The 14,661-nt window shown below is 38.6% G+C and overlaps 2 long non-coding RNA genes across 2 annotated transcripts in view; one reads left to right on the top strand and one right to left on the bottom strand.

Annotated features, from left to right (window-relative positions):
- The first annotated feature begins 4,621 nt into the window (after positions 1–4,621).
- LOC106522995 (uncharacterized) overlaps positions 4,622–14,661 on the top strand; it is a 34,706-nt gene continuing 24,666 nt past the window's right edge. The window contains exon 1 of the long non-coding RNA XR_001310840.1: positions 4,622–4,710. This is a non-coding gene — a long non-coding RNA (uncharacterized LOC106522995). The remainder of the gene's footprint in view (positions 4,711–14,661) is intronic.
- Positions 10,555–13,710, bottom strand: LOC106522996 (uncharacterized). Its single transcript, XR_001310841.1, has 3 exons — positions 13,660–13,710; positions 13,465–13,547; positions 10,555–11,237 (listed from the first exon to the last, which is right to left on the bottom strand). It is a non-coding gene; the product is annotated as an uncharacterized LOC106522996 (long non-coding RNA).

The raw sequence follows: 14,661 nt of genomic DNA, 5'->3' as shown, positions 1-14,661 counted from the left end.
ATGTGGGGTGTACCACTGACGAGAGCAACGCATGCAAAGAAGGGAAGTCTTTGAATAACTGATGAAGCAGAATGGAAGGATGGAAATGAAGAGTGCCCCGGGCGAGGATGTGTGGTCACTGAGGGTCTGCAAAGTTAATATTACTGTAATAGCTGCCTCAAATCACAGGGGCATCATGGTGATAATACATTATCAAATAACAAATCAGGCATTCTGTAACCCATCTGAAAAACACTGAACATTTCTGTTGCTGAAGATTATCAAAACATTAGGGTCAAGTCAAAAACCTCAAGTGAGCATAAAAGGTTAGTTTTCAAAGGGCCAATATTATGTGTTTCTCAGGCATATATTTAAATACTATACCATAGTAAAGTATCTATGTCACCTTTTAGTTGCTATTAAAATGCTGTTTTTATGTTTAAATAGAAAATAAACTTATGTTGTCATCACTTCCTCTTCTAAATGCCTTGAAATTGGCCTCTGTCTCTTTAAGAACCACCTTCTGCTTGGGGAGGGGGTGCGATCTGCCATGAGGAAGTTCAGCTTAAAGACACGTCCCAGGGGCGTTTCTGGTCCCCACCTGTCGTTTTGCTCCTCAGCATGGCTTCCTAAAAACACTGCAGGATTTCTCAAACATGCACGAATGAGTCAAAGCAAGGCTTTGGGCATGTTTTTTATGAGAATATAACATTATAACATGATATAAAACTCAAAAAAGTTGATTTTACATTATATTGCCCCTTTAAAGCATAAATGTTTTTATCATTTAACTCTAAAATACTAGAAAGACGAGTAGAAGAGAAGCTCTAATGCGGTTTAATGTTATTTCTGTAAATAGCAAATTCAATCAAACTCAGACTCATTTAGTAAAAACCAAAATGAGTCCAAACCTTTGCAAATCTTCAATGAGGACAGGACCAGTTGAATCTCTCTTTCCTCCAGTTTTGGAGTTTTGTCTTTGTTTTGGAGCTTTCTGCACATGCATACGTTCCAGAACCAGCTGCGAGGTGACGTCAGGACGTCCCACGTAGTTTCAAAATGGAGTCTAACAGCCATTGGATTGGCTTTTTTTTTTTTAATTATCATTAAAAATTGATTTGGGGACATTTTAAATTGATTCTGAATCTTTGTAAATGAGAATCACGATTCTGATGTGAATCGATTTTCTTCACACATGCAATCGAACTGCTCCAGAGTTCACTTCAACCAAACCGAGACCTTGGTTTGGAGGCGGACCAGAGTTTGCTTTTTAGGTCCGATTACGTGTTCACACCTCCCCAAACAAACTAGACTATCTGGGCAAACAAACTAGAGTTCAGTTAAAGTGGACAAAACAGGGCTGGTGTGAGAACAGCCCAATGATGACCTTTAATATAATGTTAATACTGTGACCCGGGGCACCTGTTCTCCTATGTTTGTTATGTTCTGTCTTCTTCTGAATGGGTTCTGAACTGTAATTTCATTGTGCTCTGTACAATGACAATAAAAGGTCTAATCTACTAAATGTGTGACAATATCCTTGGAATGCAGTGTACCTTTCTTGTTCTTTTATGTGAAATTTAAATATTCCTCCATGTGACTGAATGAACCATGTGTTCAGTTGAACTGAACGGATGAAGCAAATGAAACTAATGAAGTCACTGAGTGTTGACTTTAAAACAAGCTGCTATGCAGGGAAGTGATCGGCCCAAGATTTTGTTCTCACAAGTCTGTTTCAGGAACAAACTCTCAGGTAAAAGTCAAGATCAGTGTAAAGTGCACTAGTTTCTGTTTGTGGTTGTCTTTTCCTTTAAAACATTTAGCTGTTACTGTAAAAGGGAAGTATGGATCCTCAAACTGTCAGCTGCTTCCACAAACCACCTAAAGACTTGCATTTTTGAACATACAGCTTGCATTTCAAATGTAACAGTTATATAGTCTTGTTTTTATTACTGTTTTTGCTTCTGTACGAAACATTGATGTTATTTTATCTTTACTTATATTTGCATTGTTGTCATTTTTCTTCCGCAGCACCTGCTTCTCTCCTCTGGGGATGAATAAAACTTGTGTCTTCGCCACAAATGTTTCTTTGACGTCACCAGTACTTGTAAGGAAGAATATATAGAACTGCATCGAAAAGTGCACAGACCATCACAATTCTGGTTATAAAATGATAATTCTTAAAAATGACGAGTTGAGAAGGTAAAGGTCTCAGCTGGACAAGTAAGACCTTCTTTAATGTGTTTAGGAGTATTACTAACAAAAAGAGATTGCTAATAAAAAAATGAAGTAAATCCAGTTTTTGTCAGACTTGTGGAACAATAGCATCAGGTCTAAGTCAGAAAAAAAACTTTACGTATTGTATTTTAACTATAACTGATTCATGCATTTATCACATCTAGCTGGACTACTGCAATTCTTTATTATCTGGGCATCCAAAAAACTCTTTACGAAGTCTTCGTGTGATCCAAAACTCTGCTGCCGTTCTAATGAGATATTTCTCCAGTTTTAGATAGACTCCCTGTCAAATTCTTCTAACATACAAAGATCTGAACAACCAAGCTCCATCATATATTAAACATCTTATTGTTCCAGACTTTCCTAACAGAGCACTTCACTCTCAGACTGCAGGTTTACTTGTGGTTCCTGGAGTTTCTAAAAGTAGAATGGGAGGCAGAGCTTTCAGTTATCAAGCTCCTCTCTTGTGGAARRAYKTRCCAGTTTCTGTCCGTGAMGCTGACACTCTGTCTACTTTTAAGATTAGACTGAAGACTTTCCTTTTTCATAAATCCTACAGTCAGACTTGGGTTTCCAGAGTTATCCCTTGGTTCTGCTGCTGTGTCTCTTTCCTGTCCCGCTAAACCAAGGCTATCAACTGGTGGCCCATGGGCCACATCTGGCCCGCGAGTGACCAAAGTTCGGTCCACCAATTGGTTCATTCATCTCTTAAATCCAAACCCACAGTTTTCTACTTGAATTACTCTAAGTTCTTTTAGATAAACATGGACATGTTGGGTATCTACAGAAACATCAGAATCTTGGCTACAAGCTGGTAAAAACTATTTCAATGAACACCCAAGACAGTTAAACTACAAACAGTTGAAGATAAAACTATGAAAATTAAATTAAAATGGTTTTAAAAATTTGGCAAGTCAGAGATGTTAAAATATTATTTGTGGTAAATAAGAGGAGTAATGTGTTATTTTTGTTTTTGTTATTATTATCATTAGGGCTGCCATGATTAGTCAACTAGTCGACGACTAATCGACTATTAAAATAGTCAACGACTAATTTAATAGTCAATTAGTACTTTTTTAAACTTTGTTTTTCTCTCCAAACTGCTTTGACAGCTTCCACTGCCACATCTGCCTTTCTGTCCTTGACACACATGCACAGTAGTGGTAACTGGGGTAGGCCGTGGACGTCACAAGACATTATACAGACAGGCTCTGGTATCATGGCTACCTGACAACAGAGCTCAAAGTGTGGGATCATTTTAAGAAAATGYAAGAGAAACCTGTGTAATATCTGCAGAGCAGAACTTACCTTCCACAGCTATTATTTTTAGTTAGCATATAGCTAAAATCTAATGATGGTTATATAACAGCAGCTGTATTCTGGTGCGATAAGCTGTTTGTTTTATTCAATTAATGTATGATCTGATTAGTCGACTAATCAAAAAAAAATCGGTGATTAGTCGACTATAAAAATAATCATTTGTGGCAACCCTAATAATCACTACTGTTATTACATAGGGTTCTGGTATGATGTATTCATGATTAAATGCAGCAAAATAAACTATTTCAAAAGTAACAGATCTTTGTAATACTTGGTTTATTTACATAATGATTTTAATTGCTGGATGTTCGGCCCCTCAGCTGTTGGCCTGCAGTAACTGTGGCCCCCGGAGCAGTTTAGTTGGGTAACGCTTTCTTTTATAGTAACCTTATTACTATGTAATTACAAGGTAATAAAAATGTAATTAATGTTATTACTACCTACTCAGGATGGGATGCTGTAATGAAGGGATTCAACACAATCTGCTGGCTCCTTTAGGTTTATTTTTTGTCTACAGTTCCCTGATACAATGRTTGTGACATGGCCCTATATAAACAAACTTACTGAATTGAATTTTTGTTTGTATTTATTTTGACAATGCCTCAGTTGTGGCTGCTTTAGAAAACAGCCTCATTATATAGTTTTCCACTAACTTTGAAAAGACTATTTTATTATATTTTCAGTCAGCCCTCCTCACTTGGCCCTCTTAACTGTCTACAGTGAAATTGAATGTTATGAATTGAGCTCCATAGTGGTTTGCTATTCTTTAATCTTCCCCTCTACTGGTGTGGGACCTAGTGTGACCACTAGAATTTAATTTGGTTTATCCCCTCGTGAAGCGGCTCTGGGTACGATCTGCAGCGCTGTGGGTGRGAACGTGACAGTGAAAGGCAGGCCGACTGTAGCCGCCTCCGTTTGTCCAAAGCTGCAGAGCATCYGGTGTGATGGGAGCCGTCCCCCGTCAACCATCAGCCCCAAACACCAGCCAGTACAAACACARGCACACCTAATGAACTGAGACCTATTAAAAATCAATTTTATAGCCGTTTTCTCTGCTCTCTTTATGTTCCACTCTAACGGGGAAAAAAAGCACTGCTGTGACCGCCTGAAGCAAGAAGAGAGAGCGAGAGAAAAGAGGGGGCTTRGAATGACAGGCTGATCCTTCATTTACAGGTCAGGTGTAGCGTGCACATCGTGTGTGTGTGCACGTGTGTTAGATTTATACAGCTTCATATAGAATTTTAATGACACTCAGAAAGGCGGTGAGAGATGCGCACTTCTTGCAGGAATGGAAAGAATTCCCTGAATTGCACATAAAGACCGGCTTACGAGACAGCTGATCAGAATCTGCTATCAAGAGTATGATGGAGTGGTGCACCCCAAACGCAGACAAGATGAGAATCTTAATAAAAGTTTTAATAACTAAGAAAATCACAGTTAAATAATTAGCCATGGTGAAAATGAGCAGAGGATGTAACAATCAGGGGTGGAGCCAGAGGGATGGCTGGGGTGGCCAGTGCAACCTCTGGCCCCTGATTGGCCACCCCCAAATAACTGAGAAGTGGGCAGGGATCTTGGATTTTGTATTTGCATTTAGATTTTATTAAAAAATATTCTCTGATACTACTGTACCACATAAAATTTTATTTGTGCATGTTTGATAATGGCTGAATTTTTGCCGTTTGTAAAATTAGCATTAACATCACTGGTTAGCTTAATTTGGGATTAGCATTGACAATCGACAGGTGATCATTCTTAGATACTCTACCATTAATTCCATTCCAATAAGTCTTAAAATGGTTGAATTATAGACTTTTAAAATTGTGGTGGCCATCTTGAGTTTTGGATTAGTATTTAGAATTTGGCAAAGAGTGTTTTCGGCTACTTCTGCAKTAAACTTTAGCTTCGTATGTCTAAAATTGGCTAAATAATAAGTTGTTCTCATTCACACAAAATTTCATCTCTCCATCTTGAATTTTCAGTTCCAGAGTTCTTTTCTTTATTTGTATTTATGCCACCCTACCAAAAAAAAAACAAACAAAACGTGGCCACCCTTGTGCCACCCTTTCGAAAGAAGTGTATCTCCACCTCTGCTAATAATGTGGTCAAGAAAGTAAAGGAAAAATGAACTTTTTACAGATGAGAGATGAGAATTTCTGGTTTAATTCTGATGTTTCTTTGTTTCTTATCTTGACACAATGAGCTAAGTGACCCACCTCCCATAAATTGATTGTAGATGAGGTCTTAGTTCTCGGCTTATTATTAGCCCGAGGAGGAGAACCGAATAGGAGCTCAGCTTCCTCCAGCTGCTTTATTCATAGCAGGATCATTACCACCACCACTGACCCCCTTCCTGCTCATCTGTTTGACTGACAGGAGATGGAAAGAACACGGTTTGTGTGTCCTTGATGGGACCTTTTGAAATACTGGACTTTGGGCAGAAGGATAATTTCTTCTTCTTCTTTTAAATGAACACATTTTGACCACTCCATCATAGAAATGTTTTTTTTTTTGTTGTTGTTTTTGGGAACTGAAATTCCAACAACTCTTACAGAAATCAGTCAAATTAGCACATTTTGGAGATAATTATCAGGTTACAGACACTGAAAATAGGAAGTTAGTCTGTATTTATGTTGCAAGTTTGTCTCAAACACACACACACACACACACACACACACACACACACACACACACACACACACACACACACACCTGTGTCTCATCTGTAATCAGTCCATATACTGTATGTCTCAATTCATGGGTTGCAGCCGACGTGGGCCACATTTGTCGGCTGCTTCCTGCCCCGCACCGTAGGCTGTCCCAATTCGTAGATGCCTACTCATGTGGCCCACAGAACCCCAAAAGCTTCGGCTGCATCTGAGTGTCCCACACATCTGATGGTATCCCAGAATTCATTGCGCCGTCAGCAAARAAAAACACAAAGATGGTGTAGAGATTTTATTTTTATTTTTTCGGCAGAGTTTGGAAATTGTTTATCAACATCGCTGAAGAAAGTTTGGTGGCAATGAGATGTTCAATAAAATGCAGTTACAATACCGATACTGGAGCATAATTCAAATTGTGAATGATTTTTAATTATTTATTTGTACTGTTCTATTGAAACTTAATTTTGTGAAGTTATACCTTGAAAAGGCAACTGAAGCGATATAAAACATAACCATGGTAGCGAGGCAGAGCGTGGTCATGCAAACATACGTCTTCTGCAGACTAGACTCTCATTTCACAGCCAGTTTTTAGCAGACATGAGCGGCCAACAGCCCACGTTGACTGTGGTCTACTTCGGCCGCAACCCATGAATTGAGGCACTGCCTTTGTCTCACACACACACACACACACACACACACACACACACACACACACACCTACTAGGGGTGCAACGATACAGAAAATTCACGATACGGCTCGGTTCAATATTTTAGTCTCATGGTTCGATATCTTTTCGATACAAAAGAAGAGAAATTCCCATGCCGTTTTTAACTTGTAATTCATTTAAATTAATTATGAACGTTTGTTTAACCTCAAAATGCAGTTTTTAATTTAAATCTTGTTGAAACAGCAAGTTTCTCATTGGATCTGCGCTCGACAATGCAGCCTAGGTGGAGTAGTTGAACACAGATCCACTGATCCTTCAACACAGAGCATCTTCAGGAGACAAGTTGATAAAGTAAATTTTAAAAGTCTGTATTGTTCGATACAAGTGTGCATTGAACCTAAAGCACTGTTCGATATGGTTCGATATGGGTACATGTTGCACCCCTACTACCTACTATGTCTCTCTATCCTTGTGGGGACTTTCATTTGACTTCCTTTTTTTTTTTAGTTTTATATCCTAACCCTTTATCCATTTATCCTAAAACTTACCTAAACTCAATTCACACCTTGGTCCTAAACACCCCACCCCACACCCAAAGTCAGCCCCTGAAGTCATGGGGACCAGGCTTTGGTCCCCACGAGGAGCATCCGGTCCCCACGAGGCTGCATTTTCCTTTAAAAATTGTCCCAACCAAGTAGCAAAAACAAGGGCACACACACACAGAGAGACACATTTGTTCTTGAATCTCATGGGGACCTTCCATTGACTTCCATTCATTTTGTTTTAGACTTTATATCCTAACCCTGACCGTTTACCCTCACAAGTCCTTACCAACCCTAAAACTAAGCTAAAACTTGGTCCTAAACCTAACTCCACACCTGTAATTTGCGTTTGGACCTGTGGGGACCTGGCATAGGTCCCCACGATTCACTTCGGTCCCCACAAGGCTGCTATTTTTGGGGGGAAATTGTCCCCATGTTGTAGGAAAAATCCGTCCACAAACACACACACATCCTTGTATTTGCATCAAACTAAGGACATTGTTTTGACTTCCATTCATTTTTTAATTGTATTTATGCCTAACACAGACATTTTCACTAAAATTAACCCTTACTGGTCTATAGTTAACACTAACCTGAACCAGAACTTAACTCACACCAGACCTCTCTAAACCTAACTAGTTGCAGCAGAGCTGCAAACAAAGTGAGGACATTGATGTAAAGTGAGGACCTCTTCAAAGGCCTCATTTTAATAGTAACTGTGGTGCAAATGGTCCTCACTCTGTAGTAAAAACAAGTACACACACACTCTCACACCTGTGTCTCATCTGTAATCAGTACATATATTCTCTATAAGCTTTAGTCCAATCCTCCAACTTTCATTGCTTCTCGTCTTTCTTTTTTCAGGATTGTTTTGGATTTATAATTTAAACTTTTTATAGTGTCTAATTGAAAACATGCAGGGAACATGGAGGTTACTAAAGCACATTTCTCTGTGCATGCAGTGCTGCAGGTAAAAGCTCTTTATGGGATGCTTAATATTTCTGTAAACATATGTTTTCCACAGCGATRGTCTAACTTTCTTCTTGTTTCTCACAAACACAAAAACTCGAACATCCTGACGATATAGACGCATCCTTCCCCTCCCCGGTGCCACGAGCCGGGGTCTCTCTGCATCGCGTGCTTCTTTTATATTCTGAGACATGACTTTCCCTCCATGAAGCTCTGTTCTCTCTGTCCTCTTCTATTGGATCTCAGCTCCTTCTGTTCCATATCCAATACTCTGCCGGGGGCAGGAGGTGACAAATAATACATCAACTGTTTCCCATCTTGGGATTTTTCAGCAAGTTTCTCTCAATAGAATTGTCTGAGAAACATCTGAAGACTGTTGTATTTCTGCTTTGATCTGGTTGTATTTTAGATTATTCTGTTGCTTTTATTTTATCTTGATTTATGTGGTTTTGATTTGAAGCACCTTGTGTATTTTTTGTGATAAAATGCACAATTTAAATACAATTTTACTGCTTTTAGGCTGCATTAGCAGGAGGGTGTGGAGTGCATCCCACGAGTCTGTCTCTGTAACACCATCCTCCCCTCCTGCTCACATCTCACAGTCTTTGTTTACTCAGATCTGCATCTTCCTTCCCCCTGCAGCTCCCTGCCCTGCAGCTCCACACTTCCTTTTTCAGCAGAGAAGCTTCAGCTGCAAATAAGCAAGAAGTTGCCTCAAAAGGACAAGCAGAACTTGACAGAGTCTGTTACCATATAAGCACATTGTCTTCATTCATATTTCTTTTTTTTTTTCTATTTGCTCGAAGAGATGAAAGAATTCTTTTATTAGGGATGATTTTCACTTCCATCTGTGCCGCTTCCCTCTGCCCACACATCCTCGGCTCCAAAGCTCAGCATCCAGCAGCTTCCTGCCTCGGGGCTCAGCGTGACGCTGGAGAGCAGTAGTAGTGATCCAGTAGTAGTGATCAGTATTAGTGATACGTTATATCAGCTGCTCCTTATAGGAGGGAAAACAGCTCAGAGGAGAGTGGCCCTGATTTACCACATTAAAATATGTAAATAATGCCTGTATATTTAATCAGTAGTTTGAACATTTTTATTAAAGCAGAGCTCTCTGATTTGAGGTATTGTTGCTTTGAGATCTTTTAGTGTTAAAAAAAGAACAGGTCAGAGTGACCTCGTCTGCTGAACTTTTCTTGCTGCATTTATTTATTTCTTTTCTAACCTTTAAAAAGATGTCAGATTGAGAATTGTGTTCAGCTACAAGCCCAAAATGTTACACGTCTGTTTGCACTTACAGACATGTTCGCTCACGGGAGTGTTTCCATTCTTGACATTCGAATGTTGGAGGTAATACAGCTTTTTGACTGGAAACTTTAACATAACTGTGTGAATTTAAAGGGGCAACATCATGTAAAATCAACTTTTTTGAGTTTTATATCATCTTATAATGTTATACTCTCATAAAAAACATGCCCAAAGCCTTGRTCTGACTCATTCATGCGGGTTTGAGAAATCCTGCAGCATTTTTAGGAAGCCATGCTGAGGAGCAAAACGACAGGTGGGGACCAGAAACACCCCTGGGACGTGTTTGTTTTTTTTTTCTTTGCCACTTCAGTAGAAAGCAGTACTGAATATCTGAATATTAGTATCTTAGCTTCATCATCATTAGTGGCTTTTTATTTTTTTATAGATAGACAAGAAAGAAGAAGAAGAAAGAAAGGGAAAAAGAAGGAAAGGAAAGAAAAGGTTACAATGTAATGGAAAAAAGTGAAAGTAAGAATTGATGATATGTGAGATATACGTCAAGAAAACAATACAATACATCCAACTTCTGTCTGCACACCTGCAAAGAATTAAGGTAACAAAACTTAGAAAAAGCGTACATATAAACATTTAGACAGATAAACAAACACACCTGGTGATCATTCAGAACCCCTCGGATCTGAACACCTGTCTGCGTGCGGTTGTGAGCAAGCATAAATATCCATATAATCATATATGTACATGTACATATAACCATATGTATGTACATGTACATATAACCATATGTATGTACATGTACATATAACCATATGTATGTACATGTACATATNGTACATGTACATATAACCATATGTATGTACATGTACATATAACCATATGTACGTACATGTACATGTACATATACACAGCTTGATGATGAAAGACACATTTTACTATTCAAAACATACTTTGAAAGACCTTAAAAGTTAATCAGTTGTAGATGTACATTTATTACTTTCTGAGAGTTTTATTATCACACTCCTCTGATTCATTAAATGATTTAGTAAAACTGAACACATAGACATGCACAAAAACATTACACTCATAGGCAGCAATAAAAGGTGTATTTATGAGGTCAAAACAGTTATGAATGTATTTAAAAAGAGCTGAGTATCGGTTTTCATTCAAAGCGTCCTGGAAGGAAGAAGGAAGGTGGTTTTGGTTACTGTTTGCCAGGCACTGCTGTTCGTTTGTCACCTGCTTATGTCATGAATCTGATTACACAGTGGAAGGAAAAACAAGGAAGCCTGGTTTGTTTTGTTTCCACCGTTTATCCCCGAACACCCCCAAGGTGCTCTTCCTGATAGTGTGAGATTATGTAAAAAACACACGCTAACGTGCATCCAACATGCACGCAACTGCATGTGAGCGTTCATGATGAACAAGAGGAGGCGTTTACACACACACACACACACACACACACACACACACACACACACACACACTCACACAGAGGGAAGCCTCCTTTTCTTACTGAGGCAACAAGTTCAACAGAGTTCAGGCTGGCCTCCTGCTCCCCGGTCAGGATGTGACAGCGACGGACCGTTTTCCTGTGGACACACAAAGACAATGTCAGCATGAGTAGCTGTTAACCTCTGGGCCCCATTCATAAAAAAAAAGGGGGGGGGGGGTGCAGCTCTATTTCCACAGAATGTTTATCTAACATGAGTAACAGGATGGATTTCACAGCAAACACCAACTGCGTTTTTTTCAACACTTCCTCTCTGCAAGTTTAACAAACAAACTGACGCAGAGTTCAGCTGGGTCCAACTCACAACAACGTAAATAAAAAAAATCAGCTCAAGTCTTGTCTTTAAATAAACGACTTCATGGAGTTGAGGCAGTAGAAGCTCGCAGAAGAAAAGCAGGGCTGTATAAAGTACTTGAAAAGAATAACTAATTAAAAAATATATAAACAGAAAATTGATTTGGTAAAACTTTATTTCACTGATAAGAAAAGTTTGCAAGTAAGTCATAAAACTGCTCACGATAATCATGAAAGTAAAAGTTAAACTACTTGTACACACACTAAGAAATTGTAACACTTTCTTTTGCGGTACCCTTATTGCCATGTAATTACAAAATAATAAAAATGTAATTAAATGTAATTACTACCTTATTACCATGTATTTACGTGGTAATTAGGGTACAATTTTACTATGTAATTGTCTGCAGTAATGTAGCACTTACCTGGTAATGTATTACAATTCACTATGTAACACCTAAATAAGTAGTAGGTAATTTGGACAGTTTTAAAGTTACATTTTATTGCACTTAACCACTAACCCCAAAGTTTAGTTGCCTTATTTTGGTTATAAATATAGTTTTGAGTTACTATTGAATAGTAATTTGATTGTAGTTACCAAATAAAGGTAGTTGTACTAATAGTAGTTTTTGTTTTGTACCATAACTACCACATAATTACATGGTAATAAGGTAGTAATTAACATTTACATACATTTTTATTACCTTGTAATTACATGGTAATTAGGGTACCGTAAAAGAAAGCGTTACCTAAGATTAGGTGAATTTATTTAAAGGGAGTATTATGCAAAATTAACTAAGTTATGTCATTCTCTCACCAAAACATCCCCAGAGCGTTGCTTTGACTCATTCATGTACGTTTGAAGAATCCTTGAATCTCCTGTGGTAGACATTTGCCTGAATACTTGCTGGTACAAAGTTCCGCCCATTATTACACAGCTCCTCCCTGGAGCTCAGTCTGCAGCCAAGCACCTGCCCCACAGAGCACCCCCCCTTCTAAAGCGTTGTTTGAAAACATGCTGAAGTGGGCGTGTCTGAAACGGTAGGAGGTTCTTAAAGAGACAGAGGCCAATTTCAAGGCGTTTAGATCAGCTATGATGTAAAATCTAATTTATTTTTAATACGTATACAGCTTTTTCATAACAACTGAAGGTAACAGTTACTTGATTGTGGTATAGAATTGAACTATGTGCCTGAAAAATCCATAACACCCCCACTTTAAGCAGGTTATGGCAACTAGTTCCACTAAACCAGTTCAGTGGAACCAGTTGACATGAATAAAATTATTATTATTGAGTTTCAGTCAAATTTAAATTTGTAGCATATAACAAAGCATTCAGTTTAAAAGTAAAGAATTCAAAGTATGTTTTGCTTTGTAACAAAATTAAGTAAAAGTTATGATTTTAAAAAATACTTGGTATAGTTATACATCCTCAGACAAATTACTTATTAAGTACTGTGACAAGGTAAATGTACTTTAAATACTATACAGCTCTGCAGAAAGGCCCAAACTGGGAGTCAAACCCAAGAACCAGGATCTTCTTCCTGCCAAGCAACAGTGTARCACTGTACTATGAATCATGCTAAAAAAGTATGCAACAGCATGTGACTCATATCCTGAGTGACCTTACCTTTCCTGCAAAAGTTATATAAAGGCCAACTACTGGTTGTCTCAGCAAAAAAAAGACCCAGTTTTAACAGTTACACAAAGAAAAGACACAAAGTTCGTGTCAAAGTCTGAAATACAGCAATAGTTACAGTCATTTACACACGGTTCTCCTCGTTCAGTGATTATTAATTAAACATGTGCTCACTAAATGCTCAGAACATGAGGCTGGTTTTTAGATTTCTTGAACAAGATTTATGCGAGAATTCAAGCTGTAAAACACCGACAGCAGCAGGAAGTGAACTGTGATGAGCTGCTTAGGATTGTAAATCTTTATGGATATTTTCCAACAAACTGCGCTCACATCTTTGTTTGCAGTCCTCTTTTACAAAATGAGTATTTCTTACAGCAGAATGTTGTGAAAGATGCACGACGTTGCAGCACATCTTCATGATAAGGCATGATAAGGTTGAAATGCAAATGATGCGAGCTAAACACAAAAACAATGTCACAATGATTTTCTTGACCGTTTCATCAGTCTGAGAAAACGACAGGAAACACTGTATGAATGTGATATAAAGAAAACCAAAAAGTCATCTTACATTGGAACTAAAACTGTTGCTACAGTCTTCAGCGGTTGTCCAGTCCTCGAGGGCCACTGTCCTGCATGGTTTAGAGGTTTTTATGCTCCAACGCACCTGATTTGAAAAAATGGGTGATGAATAGGCTTCTGCAGAGTTTGGAGAGGTAAATCAGGTGCAGGAAACCAGTAAAACATGCAGGATAATGGCCCTGAGCTAAATGTTTGTTTGTCTCTCATGATGTCCACATTGTTGTGTACGCTGTCTACCGTGTGTCAGACACAAAACACTAAGAATGTTGGACACATTTTAAAGAATATTTGTCTCATTGTGTGGAAAATACCAAAGCATACAACAACGAAAGTAGCATTTCTTAAAGGAATGCGTGTTGCCTGAAACCTTGCGTGCCAAAGTTTCAAACAATGATGTTACACAATCTGTTAGTGTTCCGAGTGAGAGGCTGTTAGAGTTAGTTTCAGGTGATCTGACCCCAGGTGACACACCCAGGTCCTGCGGAGGGCTGTCAGCTTCACTGGGATTTAAAGATCAGTTCAGTGTTTCATTAGGTGACAAGAACGTAACACTTCAGACCACCTCCAATGATGGTTGAGTGAGAGTTCATTCAGGCCATTTTGTGTTGATTATTCCTTAATCAGCTTAATCAGCTGTAGAGATACATCCAATGATGACTGGATGTTCTAAATGTTGGATGTGTTGGACACATTTGACATGTTTGATTCATTTCACATGTTGGGCATGTTACGATATGTTGGACATGTTGAACATGTTGGATGTGTTGGACACATTTCACATGTTGGATGTGTTGGATGTGTTGGACATGTTTCATAAGTTGGACATGTTTGATGTATTGGACACGTTTCATATGTTTGACATGTTTCACATGTTGGATGTGTTGGACACGTTTCATATGTTTGACATGTTTCACATGTTGGATGTGTTGGACACGTTTCACATGTTGGACATGTTTCACATTTTGGATGTGTTGGACATAGGGGTGGGCGA

The sequence above is a fragment of the Austrofundulus limnaeus genome, unplaced genomic scaffold (genome assembly GCF_001266775.1).
Source record: "Austrofundulus limnaeus strain Quisiro unplaced genomic scaffold, Austrofundulus_limnaeus-1.0 Scaffold142, whole genome shotgun sequence".
NCBI classification, from domain to species: Eukaryota; Metazoa; Chordata; class Actinopteri; order Cyprinodontiformes; family Rivulidae; genus Austrofundulus; species Austrofundulus limnaeus.
The sequence above is the reverse complement of the archived record's forward strand: the minus strand, read 5'-3'. Positions and strand labels throughout refer to the sequence as shown.